Genomic DNA, 13,735 nt, shown 5'->3' on the forward strand with positions numbered 1-13,735 from the left:
CTCAAGAGCATCTCAGAAATTTCCAGTTCCTGGACCGGGATTCGAACCCCGGACCAGACTGCGCGAATGCTAGTCCGGATCCATACTAGTCGCAAAGCCACTATGTTGATTTTCTTCATGATGCGGCTCATTTATTTTAGGATATTTCTGACATATGTAGGTATGCAGGTATCTGACATCAGAAGTATATGCTGACACTTTTAGACAGCATCAGAAAAGACCTTTTGAATGATTTGATGAAGTTTGCGACTTTCTTCTATGAACTTTTATTTTCACTGCTTCCGCGAAAAGCTGAAGGTCGTCTAACGTCAATTTCTATGTTGTCAAAGAAGTATGTATACCTGGCGATATTGTTTGAAAATATGTCGGATGTCCTTAGGATAAATGCCGTGAATATTGGAGGGGGTGATACTGTAACATCACACTGTAGTTAAAACTTGTTTACAACAATAACCTCTAAAGTCAAATAATTAGAAATCTCCAAACATTGAAAGAGGTCTTTTATACAACAAACAAATCGGATGAAATCAGATTGTTGTGTATATAAATTACTCATATTCTTCGCAAAGAAAATACCAATATTAAAATGAAATTGCTCGTTGTTTCATGTAAAATTATGCTACAGATCCAATTTGATACAGTTGCTAGAAATAAAACATCAATCAAAGCATTTGTTACAAGAAACACAAAAAGAAAAACGCGTATTGAGTAATAGGCAGTGAAGAAGTCAGGTATCTTCATGTTGCCGCATTCGGATAGCTGTCCGTAGAATAAAAACCTTTTTTGCTTTCGAACAAACAACCCGAACGCATACAAAGTGTCTTGGTTTTTTAGAATACATTCGATGAGTAAAATAATGCCCATCTGGCTTCTGGTTTATGCATCAATGCGCTAAGATGGAACAAATGGGGTCTTTATGTATCATTATGGTCTATTTTCGAACTATGACACGGAAGTATATTTTAACCAAATTACTTCTCTTTAACCTGCAGGAAATAGGGAGCATTTAAGTTTCATGCTAGTCTGGCAACCGACTAGATAATTATTTTTTTAGAAAAGATAATTCTGTTGAATATTTTGACTTCAGTCTTGTCTCTGATTATCTAGCGTTTTTGAAAAGAAAAGTGACATAAACCTTAGGACGGCCAACACATATTTATGCGATCCTGCCAGGCATATATATGTTTTTGACAACACATAAAATGACGTCACTTGACCTTCAGCTATTTCCAGAAGTAAAGAAAATGAAAGAAGAAATGCTAAACTTGAAGGCGAAAGCCGTATTTTGATTCGTAAATAGTCAGGGGTCAAGCGCAGGTGACGCAACTTGGTGATGGTACGAGTCTAAAAAAGTGGTGGAATGGACCTATCACGATGTAACAAGATCGCTCCCTCACCATCGTGGCATCGTAGTACCGCTTCTCTGTTACATCATGTCGTGACATCACTACATCAGCATCATGCTTTCATTGTTAGATACAAATGTATAGTACATGAATGTAGCCGGAGAAAGAACATGTACAGTCTTACAGTATAGATAATGAAACTATCAAATGCCCATTACAGTGGTTTTGATGGCACAACTAAGTATCTGAGGTGTCAAGAATGTCCATAGAATTTGCACAAGCACATACAAAACGTATTTGTAAAATTAAAAGCCGACGTTATTGACGTCTCGATTTATCTACAGGAAGCAACTCGATTAAATGTATCGGACAATACGTATTGCAGATGTTTAGTATGTGAAGTGATTTTCTTTGGAGTATTATAAAACACTTTAAAGATCTAATTTATGATAAAGCATATGTCTCCAGGATAATTCTGAAAACAATTCTTCCTTAGAAATTCCTGTTAAGTTAGTTACTTGCGCGAAACGAGGTTAATGATGTTAAAGTATCTAAGACACTGTCAAAAGTACCAAAATATTGCAATTATCAAATAAAACACAGATATGTATAACTTCATATATAAGATTCATCTTTTATATCACAAATGTAAATAATATTCCTTACAATTGTTTTTTTTTTTTGTTTTTTTTTTTTTTTTTTCTTTTTGGCTCAAATTGAGAAAATCTTAAGTTTCTAAATTTGGCAAACGAAAAGGAGAATCTTTATGCCGAGTCCAGGTTTTCTGTTATATTTCCGGTTGAATGACATCATGCCTTTACTTCCGGTTTGTCAAACGTGTAGAATTCCTATGTCAAAATAACGCTAGGTGGAACAATTTTTACAAATCCTTATAATCATTGTTCTTTTTGTATTATGCTGCTTTCGGATTACAGCAAAATCCAACTTCGATATCGGTCTATCAACTGATTTATCAATATTTTGTCAAGAAAATGTCTGTAAGTTCAGAATCCGCAGAAAACCAGTCCTAAATCGTATATGATAAATGATTTGGCAATAACGATGTCGTTCACAGAGATCACCATAAATGATGACTCTAGTTATTTTGGTAATGGACGAGAAACTGTAAAGTTTTAATTCTAAGTAGAATGTTCTGTTCTGGTCCGTTCTGTTTTGTTCTGTTTCCATCTGTTCTAGTTAAATATTCATTAAATGATAGAAGGTATTCATCAGCAAAGGATCGAATTTCCACAAGATATATATTAGATACTCAAACAATATCATGATTTAGAAAGTCAAACGACTGACACAAGTATAGTTAAATCATCTCGTTAGATTGGGTTTTCTTGGCTTTAAAGTGTTGTTATCTTTTGAATAGCACGTATATGAAGCAAAATGACGTGCTGTATTCTGGTTTACCGCAATGAGAGGTTTATTTTTCTTCGACCCCTGAAATATAAATTATTTAATTCGAACACGTATACAAATACCCATGAAATCATGTTGCAAAACATCTCTATTAAAACAAACAAACTCACAAACACACGTCTTTTGTGCGCACACGCACAGTCGCACAAGCTTGCAACGCACATACATATGTATGATTATTTCGTGGAATACAATTATTAGTTATCAGGTGATTTTATGACACAGACATGAACCTTTTTGTGTTCAATAGTATTTCTTAACAAGTAGGATTAATATGAAATATGGTATTTGTATGAATACAAATACAATGTTAATTTGTAATAGTTCATTCTTTAAATACATGTGAAACATGATGAAGACGTTCTAATTTTACAAGAAGGTAGTTCTACATGTTTGATAAACCGGAAGTAATGTTCGAAGGTGATCAATCAGGAAAATGTGGAATAAAGTCTGTATGAAAACAACTTTATGAATTAAACGTAATCGATGAGTAAATTATTATAAGAGCAACGTTTCTATCTTTTTTAAGATAAAATATGTTATCAAAACATCTTAAACGTTATCTCATTCCGAAAAATGTTTGAAAATCAGCATGATATTTGCGCGTCTGCAATCGTGAACAAATATCTTTAATAAAAGCCTTTACATTGAAGACGATGAGAGGCTGCATAAAAATCTACAATGTAGAAACAATTATTTTCTCCAATATGTTGTCAGAATTGTTATTTTCCCATAGCCTACAATTACAAAAACTTTTGTGATGTCATTTCGTTTTAAAATAGGTCTTGAAAAAGGTCGAGCACACAACCCTATTTGTTTTGTATGCCGAATTTTCTAAGCATATTTCGAGGCTTTAAAAGGTCGGAGTTTAATGAAATTCTACATGTTAGGAGAAAACTTTTGATCCGAACGTGCAGAACTTCTTTGACTTTTTAGATACCATTACAGATTCGGTGTTTAAAATCTCTTGACAAGTGACGCCATAATAAAAAAGATGTATCTAACCCTATCAGTAAATGAATCGGGTACGAGGCTGATAAATAAATCATGTAATTTCATTTACATTTGTGCGTTCTACCTCGTGTAATGCTAAACAGACCTTTGCGCATGGACGCCATGAAGGCGATTGTACTATTTGAAAACTTAAAAGTTTGATGACGAAAGTCGAAAGTGCGGTAATGAAAAGTTGAAAGTACGGTGTAACAAAAGTTGAAACTACGATATTGGTGAATAGTCGAAACAACGTAACCACAATTGCGAAATGTCGAAACTTCAAAGTACGATGATGAAAGTAAGAAATTATTGCGACTTTTACCATGATAGTTTTGTTGATTCGACTTTTCATACACACCACCAGCAGCGTAGTATACACGTCTTCGTAATCTTGAATATTCAAATATCAGAATTGCCTTTCAGAATGAAGAACACAATCCTGAAGAGGTCGACTTGCAATCAATGTTAAAATTTAGTCATATCTAGTTCTGAATAACAAAACTTAATATGTCAGCCTGCAGTTAAATCTTATTCTTTTTAGATAATAAAACACATCTGCGATATTTTACGACGCATGTGCGGATGACGTAAGGCCAGTGTCTGCCTCCTGTTCCCGGTTATTCTGCTCATTTCGTCTCATTCTGTATTAAAGCCAATACACTAGAGTTGTTTAAACTAAACCTTATAGAAAACTTTCATGTAATTTAGCTTATATTCTTGTCTGTCTTTATTAAACATTTGCCCATCGTATGTAGTAATTTAGCTTACATTCTTGTATTTCTTTATCATACATTTGACCATCGTAGGTAGCAATTTCGCGGTGGTTTTGACATTACACAAGTCTGTTGAAGGCAAAGACCATTTCCTGACAGCAATCACTTTCACGGTTGTCTGAAAGAAATAAAGAAATGATTAAACGAGAATTTATTATTTATTCTGAAAACCGTGAATAATGAAACCTCACCCATCTACATGTGCGGTGTGAAAGAAATCCCTGTTAAGGACTGTTTACACCACATGGGGAATGAGTACTGAGTAAAATGCTAAATAGTCAATTATGTAGTTCCGTGTTGCTGGCGAAATATGGTATTATTGGGATAAAACAGCTTTATCTTTACTCAATATTATTGTTTATTGTATTTGGATAAGATTAAATCAATTTCATTGTGAATGTCCGGGCTTCAGTTTTAATCATTTAATTATTTAGAAAATATCTATGTGCGCATTATTGCTGCAAATTTCATTTTCAGAGGGCCTTTTTTGTAACAGATTATTTTTCTTATATGTAACATAGGCATCTTAACTTTTTTGGTAAAAGACATGTAATACTAATTGGATATATATGGTTTTCATATCATTTAAATACTCTAAAGTACTTAAAGTGGCTGCATAAATTCAGATGAATGCTTGTAAGCAGTTACGTTAACATTCACCCTTGATTGTCATGCCACAGACTCTGCATTGAGGAAAACAATGTATTTATTAAGACTCACACTAATTTCAAAATTTTGACACTTGTGGCCGGAAATTACCATCTTCTTTCTTAACTTACATTTTGAAGTAGTTCTTCACCAGCTTGAAAGTAGATGTGCAATTTTTGTCAATCGTAATGAAGCAGACATACCTGAAACAATCACAATTCATTATTTATGAATACTACTCGCCTGTAGTTTGGATTCATTAAATCGGTAAATTCTTTATAAAATATACGCACAACCTGATCCTAAAAGATGTATGATATTGTCGCACAAACAGACTGTCTAATCGTTCATTATTTAAAAATCTACCCTTCTGTAAAATTATCAGCAAGACAATTACAGAAACTGAAAACATACGTCGGAAAGATAATGTGTTTACTAATGTAACGCAGATTAAGTATAAATGCATGCGTTGTAGAGAACTTTAAGAGCAGGCCTGTTCGAGAACCGAGCTTTGTGGTAACGCACATGGTGATGGATTTCAAAATATCCACCGGAAGCTAACAAGGCAAACCTATCGGCGAGAATTTTTTTCCCTGCGCAGTCGGAAGAGATGACGTCATTCTATTGCTCTAAATTATCACTCAAGTTTCACAGGGCGAATAGGAACAGTGTTGGGACCCCTCTTATTCCTGGTATACATCAACGATCTTCCCACTGTTGGCAGTCGTCTCAAGCCAACCTGTTAGCTGATGATACCCTTCTATATAAACACATTTGCAACGCGGAAGATGCCACCAAGCTCCAAGAAGACTTCACAGCCCTGGAGGCCTGGGAATCCAAGTGGCAGATGAGCTTCCACCCTGATAAATGTACCGTGCTGAGGATTACAACAAACAAACGTCACTGTCGGGAGACCAGCTACTATCTCATCGGTCAGCGTCTCCAAGTTAACGACAGGGCCAAGTACCTTGGCGTAACCCTCAGCGATGATTTTCAATGGGAGAAGCACACTCAAGCAACAGCATCCAAGCACTTGGATTTTTCTGCCGCAACCTGAGAGATTGCAGCAAAGCGGTCGGTGACACCACCTACAAATCAATGGTGCGATCTACAATGGAATATGCTGCAGCTTCCTGAGACCCTTAAAAATGAATATGTCAACCGTCTTGACAAAGTCCAGCGTCGTGCCGCTAGATACGTGTGCAACAACTACACTGACAGGACTCCGGGATGCGTCACAGCATTGGTTATTAGACTTGGTTGGGAACCTCTTCAAAAGCGCCGAAGAAGCTTACGATTGACTATGCTCTTTAAGATCTCCCACAACTAAGTGGACATTCCAGAGGCAGCATAGATTGTCAGAGGCAGCAACAGCAGAACTATGGGTTCCAGGGGGCTATTTCTCCCATACACGAACGTCACTGTGTATAAGCAGTCCTTCTTTCCCAGGATGATACAGGACTGGAACTGCTTGCCAACCACGGTCACGGACATCACAGACATCGAGGCCTTCAAGGCTGCTCTCCATGCCTTGGTAGCAGCCCCGCCTCTGTACTCGGTGTAGACAGCTCATGTGTGTACAATAGTTTTAACTGTATATACATTTAGTCAACTTTTAACTTTACAGCCTTTAGAGATGCGACTGTCTTGCCCCAACCCAACCGTGAACAAAGTCCATTCCAGTTATTGGAGTTCTGGCCTGTACAAGGAAGAAGAAGAAAAAGGAAATAAAATCACTATGACATCGGTTCTTTGGAAAATTTACAAACTATGGAGACAATGAGCTGAAAACACGTAAATGCCACAAGTCTGCGTTGATACAAGTGCAAAAAACGTCATTAAAACATAATTTTGAAAATACTAGGGAAGGCTAGGGCGTCCTTTTTGTATAAGATGATAATTGTCGGTAAGGTGTCTGCTTTTTATTACTTTAAAAAAAGCAACTATACATAAGTTCTAACTCAACAAAATACATTATATCTGTTATGTTTAATTGCCATTTAACTAAATATAGGTGTTCTCTAGCACTTCTCACCTGATCTATAAACGTTTCACACAACATAACAAAATTTAATTTAAAAATCAACTAACTCTTCATTCCTTTTTCCTCCGTGTTATCATCTTAGGGAGTCGTTGGAGTTGTTTGTACATTCCGCAAGTCGACTGAAGATAATTGCATGCACAAAGCGATCTGAAAGAAATAAAGTATAAATAAAAAATATCATTTTGTTAATTTGCTAAATATGGGTGTTCTGTAGCATGTTATATAAATATGTACCATATATTAGATACATCAGTCAATCTTATTGATTGTACAAGTAGAGCTAGCAGCCAATAGTTTCTGTTTCGAATCTGACTCAAATTTTGAGCCGCTACATTATGTCATATGAATGTTTTTCAGAGGTTTTACTACTAGCGAGCTCAAAGAATCACGCTTTACTGTAACGCAAGTATAGATCTTTTTTAAAGACAGCTATTTTACTAGCAACGGGAGACAAAATTCGCGCTTGCGCTATCTATGTAGGGCAAAATGACTTTACTGCAAAAAAATAAATTACGTTAGAGTTATATGGTATTTCAATCTATTCGGTCAGTAATGAGTTTTTTATAGTAAATATCAATCGCAAGACAAAGGAAAATATCTTTGCAAAACCACACCTGATATACATTAACTAATGCGTGTTATCATTGATCATTTCGGATTATTAAACTCTTTTCCATCAATTTTGATCTCATCAAATTTAGGTGAAGGAAAAAAAGAGAAAAAAAGATATGCCCCCGAAGGTGTGCATATTAAAATCGTACTGTCCGTCCGTGCGTGTGTGCGTCCGGTAAATTTCTTGCCCGGGCTGTAATTCATCCATCAAATATAAAGGATTTTGATATAACTTAGCATATATGTGCACCATAATAAGATAAAGTGTCATGCGCAAGACTTAGACACCTTAGCTTCAAGGTCAAGGTCACACTTAGAGGTCAAAGGTTAACCTGGTTTATTTCTTGTCCGGTTCATAACTCTGCCATTGATGAAGGGATTTTGAAATTACTTGGCATAAATGTTCCCTATAATAAGATGAGGTGACATGTGCAAGACCTAGACCCCTAGCTCAAAAGTCAACACTTAGAAGTTAAAGGTGTTTCTTGTGTGGTCAATAACTCTGCCATTTATCAAGGGATTTGAAAATAATTTGACATAAATGTTAACCCAATTTCCAAAGTATACAAAATTTATATAATAATTCTTATAGATTCAAAAATGCTAGATATCGCGTGAAATGGTTTTTTTTTTCATTTAAAAAACAAAAGCCTAGCTCCACCACCTGATATATGAGCCGTACAATTAAAAAATCAACATAGTGGATTTTCTACCAGCATGGCTCTAGACCATGCGGATGCGCAGGCTGGTCTGGATCAATGTTGGTTGCAAAGCCACTATGTTGCATTTCCTATGTCGCGGCTCAATATTAATAATCCGAGTGCGTTCTTTTATGACATTGATGACCGAAGGCATTAAAGCCCTGCTCCCGTCCTACCTTTTAACCTTGAATTGTCACTGAAAAGACATGAAAGTCCTGACTATGAACAGGGAAGCCTGTCAAAATAGTCTATTTTATAAAAAATTCTATATGATATACCTGTGGTTTTGCATGCTGAAGTGTGGCACTTGGCCGTTAACTGTTACCTATTGTAATCATGGGTTGCATACACACAAAATAATTTGAATAGCCACAGAGCAGGGCTTTAAAGCATAATTATGTCACATCAAAGTCATCTTATATGCTTCAGGAACTTTTATAATCCGCTCTAATTAGGGTACACACGGTCTTGATTACCTAAGTGACCTATGTTTTATCATGTCATTTGCATAATAGTTACGTAATGATTTCCGGTATATTACTTAAAACAGCAATTTTAGTGACATGAAGCCTCGCCCCTATGTATGTAAATGTCATATATGTCGGTGAAAAATATATACAACAACTATCTGAAGTTGTGAAAAAAAGATTAAATGAAAGAAAATGTGTGAATAGGTTCTCGCGAATTCTTTGGAGTAGTGAGTAGTTTCTTTGTTACATATAATAACATTTGTATTTTTAGCTAAATCTGATTTCTTTGAGCTCGCTTTGAGACGTTGTCGTGTTTTATTTCTTCTCTTATAAATACATTGAGTGTTAGCTGATTAAGATCTGTGTTTTGCGATCATTATATTAAATTTAACGATAATCATGACTGATGCCCTGTAGCCGTTGATGTGGTACGCACGCAGTTTTTTCTTTGTTCCTATCTTTTATTTGGAAAAAAGTAAATCAAATGAACACAAAGTCGTAGTACTGCATATTTTTAAGCGGTTATTACAGTGTTCTTCTTTATTTAAGTTATAGTTTTAACAAATCGTCTGGTTTGCTTAAGACGCGTCTTTTTAAATTTTCCGTTTTATGTTACGTACTTTATTATAGTGCGTTTTATTCGACCCGACGGGGCGGAGTTAATCTCTGCTTATGCAAATATTGGTAATTAAAAAAGAAGAACAAAGAATGAGCAAAACAGATAGAGCTACAGTTTAATGTAGATGGCCAGTGAATAAGAAATCAGGTTGCCGAATATACTACATATCCTGTATAATAATGTAGTGGACCGTCCTGAAACCCCGCCCCACAAAGTCGATTGAAATGCACTATACCTTTATAAAGCTCAACGATACTAAACTATAAACATAAATGTGTTTTATACTTCTTTCACTCGAACAACAAGCACAACTAGCTTAATGCGGCAGTTGCAGATCTCAGTAAATACGGGAGAATTTAATAGCCCACCACTCTTAAAATATCCGAAACTGCCGAAACTGCCATTTTCCGCCGATAGAGAAAAATAAACAATAGTTCTTGAAGTTACAATTCTCCGTGAGATAAGCGGAACATAAAATTTCATCAATTCAAGTATAAGAAAATGAAAAGGAAGTTTAAATCATTGCTAAAGCATTTTCACTCTGCGTCTGAAACCTGTCTTTATTTTTTGGCAGTTTGGTATGCCATACATAGAACACATTGCACTTCTTTTATGTGTGCTTAAAATGGCATCGTTGATGGCATTGTTGGTTTACAGTGGACAGTTTTAATTGCTTACGATAGTTTTAACAAGATACCTTACTTCCCACTTTTGGCACTTTTACAGTTTAAGCATCGTTAATAGTTGAACTGTGTGTGAACAATATGGAATATGTTCAATTAATACACATTTTTGAGAAAGAAAAAGATTTGCAGAACTATTCTTTTTATGTTGGTACTTGATATTTTTGAACATCAATCTAAAACAAGTCTTTAATTCAAACATAGTGACATATTTTATCTTCATTAATCAATAACATAGCGCAATGCTCTTTGTATTGAAATTGAGATATAGATAATGGAAAAATGTTATTACTTTCATAACCAAATATATCAAATGAAATATCATCTGAATTTTAATTGAAGGTATTTGATTTCATGTTACAGGAAATTTGTTCCCAGTATAGTCAGTATTTTCAATGATTGTTGTTATTTTTTTTATAATTTGAAACTCTTTAAGGTTTTTCAATGGCTTTGGTAATTCTATATCTGAAGCAGCTAAGGGACTCTATTTTAATTTATGTACTTAATGAGCATATACTGACTCTATTTTCCATTCAGTACCTCCTGAAATCTAGTTATCAATTCTTTTTATTATTTAATCAAATACTTTACGTAAAGGGTTATTGTTATTTAATTTACATTGATGATAATAAAAGTATTTGACTGAAAATAATTTGACTTATATATAGTTACTGGATACTTAGACGATTGAATAGATTTCGGAAATTCTACCTATAAAACAACCATTATTTTTATAGATTTTAAAGTTCTAAGTTCAGATTTAAGAATATCCAGTGAATGTAATAAAGTAAAAAGAAACTGTTTTGCTGGGTCATGTATATACAATTTCTATTTAATTTTCATAAGTATCGACTTGAAGCTTCCTCAATTTCTCATATATATAAGCAAAATGTACTCGAAACATCTAATTTTTTAACTTTTACGGTCATTTTTATGTTCCATCTTTGCAAATGCAACATTTTCGTTTTTGTCGTGTTAAGCGACCTGTGAAGTTTCAACTTTTTCTATTTTAATCGAATAACCTTAACAGCACATTATTTATTAATCTTTAATTTATTGATCTAGATGCATAGGTCTTTTAATGCTGCATAAGTGCTTTTATGCTATTGTGATTGCTCACCTTCCGGCGTCTGTCTGTCCGTCGTTCGTCCGTCCATACTTTCATTTAAACAACATCTCCTAAACCACCAGGCCAATTTTGGTGAAACTTCACAGGAATATTCATTGCATGGTCTTCCTTAAAAAAGTGTTCAAAAAATAAGATTCCCAACAGAACTCTGGTTGTCATGGCAACCGTAATGAAAAAAAATCTTCTTGTCCAAGCCATAGCTTATGGGGCTTTTATATTTGCTCACTAGCATCACCAACCAAGATTGTTCAAATTATCCCCCTAAGGTTAAATATGGACCCGCCCTGGTGGACACATGGTCTACTTGCACTTATATAGGGAAAACGTTTAAAAATTTTCTTGTCCAAAACCACCAGGCCTACGGCTTTGATATTTAATATGTAGCACCATATGTAGTTCTTTACCAAGATTGTTCAACTTAACTCCCTAGGGTCAAATATTGCCCCGCCCCGGGGATCATATGATTAATATAGAATTATGTTGGAAAAAGCTTTAAACCACAAGACCTAGGCCTTTGAAATTTGGTACGTAGCATTGCCTTGTGGTCCTCTACAAAGACTGTTCAAATTATGCTTATGCCCCTAATGTGAAAAGAGGCCCCGCCTCAGTGGTACACATGTTTTACATAGACATATAGGAAAAACTAAAAAAAATATTTTTTGTCTGAAACTGCAAGGCCTAGGTTTTGATATTTGGTATGTAGCAATGCCTAGCGCTCTTTTACCAAGATTATTCAAATTATGCCCCTGAGGTCAAAAGAGGCCCCATCAAGGGGGTCCCAAGTTTTACATAGACTTGTATAGGAAAAAATATTTTTGCCTCAAAGCTTAAGGCTTTTAGCCTTTGATATTTGGTACGTAGCATTGCCTAGTGATTCTCTAACATGATTGTTCAAATTATGCCCCTGGGGTGAAAAGAGGATCACTAGTATATGAGTTATATAGGAAAAAAATACTTCAAAAATTATCTGATCATATTTCCCAGACTGTTTAATTATAATTACCTGATGACTTCAAGTAATTAGGGGTCACTTGACTGTAAACTTGACCTACTGACCTACTTGTATGTGTTTTGTTTTAAGATAAGGCCTTGAAAGTTGGATGACGTATACATTTTTGGAAATTTGGACCACGTCAATAACTTTCGATAAGTACTTTAATACTCAGTTTAAAAATTCTTAGCACTGACCTACTGACCTACTTTCTAGTTTTTAGGCTACAGCAAATCGATTGGACCACATGTATAATGTTTGATACAGATTTCAATACTTATCTTGAATAGTCTTATTCGGGACCTACTGACATATTTTCTTCGTTTTTTGAAGTTACAGTATAGAAATTAGTACCACTTGTATATTTTTATACAGATTTCGATACCCATTTTGAATAGTGTTAAGTGTGACTTTCTGACCGAACTTCTTGTTTTTGAAGATACATTATGAGAATATGGACTACATGTAGAACTTTTGATACATATTTCAATGCTCATCTTAAATATTATCAACCCTGACCTACTGACCTACTTTCTTGTTTTTGAAGCTACATCAATCAACCCTGACCTACTGACCTACTTTCTTGTTTTTGAAGCTACATCAATCAACCCTGACCTACTGACCTACTTTCTTGTTTTTGAAGCTACAGCAATGCATTGGGACCACCTGTATACTTTTTTAACAGATTTCAGTAGTCATCTTGAAGATACTTTACCGTGACCTATTCATCTAGTTTTTTTTTTTTTTTTTTTTTTTTTTTTTTTTTTTTTTGAAGCTTTAGCAAAGAAATTTATTCTAGCAAGCAATCAAACTCAGGGGGAGCGATATAGGGCCATCATGGCCCTCTTGTTTCATTTGTTTTTCACACTCTGTTACAATAGTAATTTTAAAATTGTTTCATTACTTATTATTGTTCATCTGTTTGTAACAATCGCATATCCTATTTGTATTTTGTTGTTCTGGCATAAATCAAGCGCAACTCTATTAAAATATTTCTTTTTAATAGAAATATAAGGATAAATAATATTCTTTTTTTTCTCTATCGTCTCGACTTTTAACTTTTTTTCTTTTTTAAAAGTTTCTTGCTTAGAAGGCAAAAGCTCTTTTTCGCCTTCAGTTAGTTAGTTATTTAAATCTTTAATTGTGTATGCGTTGCGAATTCCATTTAATATAAAGTAGCCTGTTTCTTAATATTCGCTTTCCTTGTTGTTTTAAACGGGATTCAAAGCCTATGGTTTTCACTTGGTCGAGAGTCAGAGTGGTCAAAATGGACTCTCACTAGTGGTCAAAAAGTGCTG

At 34.8% G+C, this 13,735-nt stretch overlaps 1 protein-coding gene across 2 annotated transcripts in view; it reads left to right on the plus strand.

The window, feature by feature from the left end:
• The window catches only part of LOC123549860 (arylsulfatase J-like), a 123,339-nt gene that overhangs the window by 14,071 nt on the left and 95,533 nt on the right, over window positions 1–13,735 (plus strand). The gene's annotated exons all lie outside the window — the stretch shown is intronic.

This window comes from Mercenaria mercenaria, chromosome 6, assembly GCF_021730395.1.
Source record: "Mercenaria mercenaria strain notata chromosome 6, MADL_Memer_1, whole genome shotgun sequence".
In the NCBI taxonomy this organism is placed as follows: Eukaryota; Metazoa; Mollusca; class Bivalvia; order Venerida; family Veneridae; genus Mercenaria; species Mercenaria mercenaria.